The sequence below is a fragment of the Python bivittatus genome, unplaced genomic scaffold (assembly GCF_059951505.1).
Source record: "Python bivittatus isolate LINGU-HERP-01145 unplaced genomic scaffold, Pbiv_v1 ctg000850_np1212, whole genome shotgun sequence".
Classification (NCBI taxonomy): domain Eukaryota; kingdom Metazoa; phylum Chordata; class Lepidosauria; order Squamata; family Pythonidae; genus Python; species Python bivittatus.
Window position 1 is genome coordinate 33435690 of NW_028277112.1, and position 6000 is coordinate 33441689.

At 39.0% G+C, this 6000-nt stretch overlaps 1 long non-coding RNA gene across 1 annotated transcript in view; it reads left to right on the forward strand.

The window, feature by feature from the left end:
• Positions 1-5711, forward strand: part of LOC148213806 (uncharacterized) — a 45494-nt gene extending 39783 nt beyond the window's left edge. The window contains exons 2-3 of the long non-coding RNA XR_015793693.1: positions 4723-4796; positions 5533-5711. This is a non-coding gene — a long non-coding RNA (uncharacterized LOC148213806). The remainder of the gene's footprint in view (positions 1-4722; positions 4797-5532) is intronic.
• The last annotated feature ends 289 nt before the right edge of the window (positions 5712-6000 follow it).

The following is a 6000-nucleotide window of genomic DNA, read 5'->3' on the forward strand; positions in this document are numbered from 1 at the left end:
AGACAATCAAACTAAGCTAATAATGTGCATATTTCAGATATGCAAAAGCAAAAATGAAACTAAAATGAAGCTCCTTGCCTTGCCTTATCAGTGTTAGAATCAACCATATCTAAAAACCTTTATTCCATGAAATGAGGGTGCTTTTAGTGGATAACTTAGGAAACAATGTGACCACATTTATTTTTCTCATTAAATGAAGTTGTTACAAAGTGTTGACCTGAACAGGGACAGGAGAGCAACATCAACAACATATTTACAACTGAACAAAGACTTATTATTCATTGGCCTTGCAGAGATCTTTTGGTTAGCCACAGACACAACATGAGTTTGAGAAGCTAACAGTTCATTTTATCTGCTTTTGAGTGTCTCTTGGCCATGGCTAAACTGCCGCAATAGAAATTGGAGTGGATTCTATATAAATGAATGAATTCCTGGACCAAAAATTCAGACATTCTGTGTGAAGTGTATTCCAGAGGTCATGCAAATTATCATGAAATCTTTTGTCCAAAACTTTTATCAGTCTTCCTCTTACTGTCTCTACTTCCACCATAACCACCCACCTACACATTTTATTTTTTTACTGATGCAAGAGAGTCAACAGTGATACCACTTCATTTTTTTAATCCTCTTTACAGTGTCTCTTAATTTAATGTGTGGATTAAATGGGGCAGCAGCCAATTCTAAATTTCACTTTTTACAGCACAGAATATAGAAAATTACCCTGAAGTCTTTTACTCTTAAATGACTTTTTAATGTTTCTCATTTAAACTGGTTAACTTCTTATGCAAGACAGGTTGTGTGGATCTAAATCTGCACCTATGTTAGCAATCATTAAGATTTATTAAAGTAGCTGGAAATGTTTCTGATTTAAAATAGACCTGGACCATTAATAAAAAGTCTGTTGTGTTCAGTTCCTACTGAGTTGTCAGAATGATTTGTCTGATTTGATATGATATGTTTTATTTTCTGTATCAATATTTTTGCCTTGCAAAATGAAGTTGCGACTGGAAAAAATGAAGCCATTTGGTGCCACCCTTTTGTGGAGGTCCACAAGCAAATATGATTGGAAGATGAACTTTCAGTCTCATCCTTGGAAGATAATTAGCAAACTTTTCTCCCCATGGCAACTCTCTTCAATACAGAAATCGACATAAGCAGAAAGCCCTTGAATTATTTCTGCAATTTTTTCCTCCTGCATCATAGTTGAAGATTATTATTGGGCGGGTTCCTTTCTGCTTCCTTTCTGCTGCATTGAAGGCAGATCTAATAAAGCAATTCAGAGTCAACAGTTTTCTGCATTCTGGCAGGCACTGGACAACTGCAATTAATATGTAGGAGAAATGTTATATAAATCTGCCATTGTTCAAAGTGAGTAACATTTGGAAATAATGCTATCAGGCTGAAACTGGCATTGTGTCTCTTCAGTTATCATATATTATTGGACTTGGCTTTATACATTATGTTTTTATACATACTGCTTCCTTGCCTCCCCTGTCTTTATTGCATTGGGGCCCGTGCGTGCAATCCAAAAAATTTCGGCACAAGGATTTAGTTCATATAAACTTGCATTTAGACTGACAGAAAAGTAAACCAAGGCTGGATTCCTAATTTGTATTTGTTTAACAAAGCTAGATTGTTGACTATAAACTGTCTTCACAATGCCAGTGGTTTGTCTACATATTCTCTGGAAAAACAAAAATGTTTTTTAAAAAGTTTCTAGACCATATGTTTGATAGGAAGGAGCCATAGAAACAGCACAATTCTAATCTTCATTCTTGGTTCAGGAATTTAAAGTTATCAATTAATGCATGATTCCCTCAAGTGAGAAAAACTCTGTCGATCAACCAAGCTAAATTCAGCTTACCAAGCATGGGTGTCTTCAGGGAAAAGCAAAGAAGGGGGCAAGTGGTATCACATGCATTTTGACATTATTGTGACATCACTGTGGCTTTTATCAGATGCCTATGTTACCAATCATATATGCCATTGATGCCACAGGCCCCAAGTATCCTTTGTCTGGAGCTCATTCACCCTGAAAAGATAATTGGTTTTTCTAAGCCAAATATGACAAGGTTATTAAATAACAGTTATAGAATCTTCTGTCTCATAGGTAGTATATCTCTAATCCTAGTGGCCAAGATTGAGCATCAGGTTATATTTCCCTAATGTCCTGCTTGTGTCCTGCTTCCTCTGTCATCAGAGAGGCATATGGTACACCCGCAAAGAGTTCCAGACATATAAATTTACAGCTAATGGTGTTCCCAACACTGGGAGCTGCTCACAAGCTCTGAACAGGGTATTTTAGCATCAGAATGAGAAATAAATCTGAAGTAGCTTGGAGCCGCTAATTCAAAGACTCCCTGCTCCCCTGAGGACACTAATATTGGGATTTTCAGTTTTTCTACCTTGGACCTGGCACAGGAATTCTTCTTTCTTTTGCAGCTGTTCCCCCCCTCCATCATCATGATCACCATCATCGTCATTGTCATCATCGTTGTCGTCACTCTTGTTATTACTGTTATTTAATTGCTGTATCCCAAGGGATTAGAATATACCTTTTTTCCTCCTGCCTTGTGCAAGCCGAACAGCGTAGCACAAATTGTAAACTTGGCCAAATAAATTAGTTAGGTGAGCTTCTAGGGGAAGGTTGGACAATCCCCAGGCTGCACGTAACTCCCAGATTAGTTTTTGTGACCCCAGATCACGTTGCTGAGATTTTATGACAAAACCTGCAGTTTGCAATGGCAGGAATTTTTACACTTTTAATTTTTTCCCAATTTACATCTCATCCCCTTTCCAGAAAGGCACTATAAAATCCCTTTCCCTAAGGATGTTATTGCGTCGTTTCTAAGTTCCTGGAAGTCCAAGCAAAGGAAGCGCACCCCCCAAGTTCTATAAACTGCCCCGCATTTTGTAACTGGCATGCCGTATTGAAAAGGTGGTTTTTCCAGCAACCAACTACCATCCCTCTCCCCGAGAAGACACTCAGAAAAGGGCCTCTAAAGCACACTAAGAACCGCACGACAGAACTTTAGCATATAAGCAAAAAGCCCATAACCTCTATATCAAATTGTACTTCAGAAGGTACAAGAGCAACACATGAATATCTAAAGGAAGCACATGAATTTCTGGCATTGGGGGAGCCACATCAGACAAGATTTTGCACTAGAGTTCCAGCTGAATCTTGCAAACTGTTGTTTTATTGTTTATTATTGATTGCTTGCACGTCTACCCCAACGTTTCTTTGAGGGTTCAAACTGGCTTCTGTGGGAGATGGGGGTGCCTCCCTTAATTTTATCCCTGAAGCAACCTCAGGAGGTGAGTTGAACAAGGCAAGCATGGCAGGCTCATAGCCATCCTATGTGCTCTGTGGACAAAAGGCAACTCAAACCGAGGTCTTCCCTGTCCAATGCCTTAACCCCACATCCATAAACCAGTGATGTTCGTGGAAGCCTAGCATACGAGGGAGCTGCTGACGAAGTTTGGTAAGATGCCTGGAGAACAATGGCAAGACAAAAGAGCACTGCTCTGTTTACAGATGGGCAAACCTTGCTTTGAGGACCTGCGGTGAGAGGCATGCCCCAACAGCTGGGAGGATGTTTACAGAGTCTCCAAATGGGAATATACAGAAGACACAATTACCAAATAACTATTTTGGCCCGTGTGTTCCTTTACTTACAGAGCAACGTTTCCTGCAAGCATTCAGGGTGGCTTGGAAAGCCTTCAAGGCAAATGGCACTTTTTGTTGACACACTGTTAGGCCACACACAGAGCTCCCACTGACATACATACGCATGCTTGTGAATGCGCAAACAGCTTGCAAAAACACATCCTTTATGCCTCCTTTCAGCGCACATCTCTGAGAGTTTGGCTTCTCCCCATGTGCCTTTCGAACCTTTGGGTTTAACTATTTGGACAGAACATTTGGAGCAAAAGAAGATGACATTCCTCAAACTATTATGACCAATCAAAAGATGTTGTTTAATTTCCTTGTGGAAAGGTCTCAACTACACTACTAGGTGGTCTTTGAGGCATTTTGGAAATGGGAGAGCTCAGGTGTTTTTAAGTCTCCATTTACTGTCCCCCATGCACCACAACAAAGGAAGGAAATTTCAACATACATCAAAATGTGTTCCTTGAATACAGGTTGCACTGGAGGGGCTCAGCTTCTCCTAGGGATACCTGTCTTCTCTACTCTGAGTACACCTAGCTGGTAACCCATTCCATAAAGAAGAAAATGTCCAGGACCCAGCTTTTAGGTTAGTTGAAACTGTGCTGTTTTCTAAGCTCAGTCATTGCAGGGTGGAATTGTCTCAAAGGGAGGAATTAAGAAAGCTTTGTGGAATTTCCCACTGAATACAGTGTGTTGAAAATTAGCTTGGTCGCAGAAGGTTGGGATGTAGCACCCAAGTAAACAGCATGAGGCTCAGGGCTGCATGTGGCCCCCAAAAGCCGGTGTATCACCTCTAGAGACCCTCCAAAAGTTGCCAGCAAATTTTGACTTTAAATTGGATAGATAAGGAAATGGTTGAATGCAACTAAGCAAATTTAGTTTTTATCATGATCTCATTTGCTTCTTTGATCTGGCCCTGCCAACTTTGGGGAGGGTAATCTTGATGTGCCTTTCAAAGCCAAAGAAGAGTCCTTGACCCCAAAAGAGTCTGGATGTAACATTACGTGGCTTCTCCCTTGACCCGCTATCTTCTCTGTCTCCTTTTGTAGCTTCTTTGCTGGGATCAATTGGGAGAAACTGCTTCCTGCTGGTAGAAGGAGATTTCTTTCAGAAGAATACTTTTGTAAGCAGAATTACCTGTACCACATTTTCAGCTCCTTCAGGCTACCCCTCTTGGAGTTAGAATTGCAACCCTGGTTTCATCAGCATCCAACCCATGTTTTTCTTTCCCTTTCTTTTTGGTGAAAATGAGAAATTACTTTCTTTTTGTTTTCATGTGTTTGTTACTATTTTGTTCGGGAAGGAACTGCCTAATTAGGAAAGGAACCAATCCCCTTTAGAGTCTTTTCAATTATTATGATGATTTTATTTATTTATTTATTTATTTATTTATTTATTTATTTATTATTTAAAACCCTAAGCAGGGACAGATGACAGAGGGAAGAATGAAATGTTCTGAATAGCACATCCAGATATGTTCCTTATACAATTTATAAACAATTATGAGTATCACCAAGATTTAATTTCATGCAGCTTTGTTGTGGAATAAATGTTAGTGAGGCATAAATTTAAACAAAGTATAACCTGAATAACATATTTTATAATCAAATAAAGGCTTTAGCAGACCAGTTAATTACCCGATGTAGGAATAACTACAATATTTGTTTGGTTTCTTTGTTTTTATCCTCAGGTAAGATTAGAAGCCTTCCTGCTAGATGATATTGTGTTACAATTTCATTGGTTAAAAAAACGTAATGGATGTTGGAAAATACCTATACATATTAAGACATAACTAAAGTGGCTGAAGCGTATGTTCCATAACTAGTATATGAATTATAGAGAAATCATTTTTTTCCCAGAATTCAAGCTGCAATTAACTTGGAAACTGAGATGCAACTTCCGCCCCCTGTAAAATATTTGTTGGAATGCAACGGTTGGAATGTCCTCTCAAGGTCCTATTGGTTAGACATCCATGTCATCCCTCAACATAAGTGACACCCATGATAATTTCTCTTCCAGAGGTGGTAATATGTGGAAAAAGATTTTCAAAGGATTCTGATTTTTTAAAATAAATCATCCCTTTTACCAACTGTCCTTTCTCATTTTATGAACTTCTTTCTCTCTCTGGTTCTTGACTGTTCATTACTTATCTTCCGTGACAATTGCAAACAACATTGCAGTGAAATGGCACTGAAGTTGCTCCTTTTCAAACTCAGCAGTTGCTACTGAAAACTTTTCTTGGTTTCATTTTTTAATGGAAGCTTTTCAAACAAATTCTATGTTTTTCCCTAAGGGGGGTTTTAGATGGGCAGCTCTTTGTGCTAACA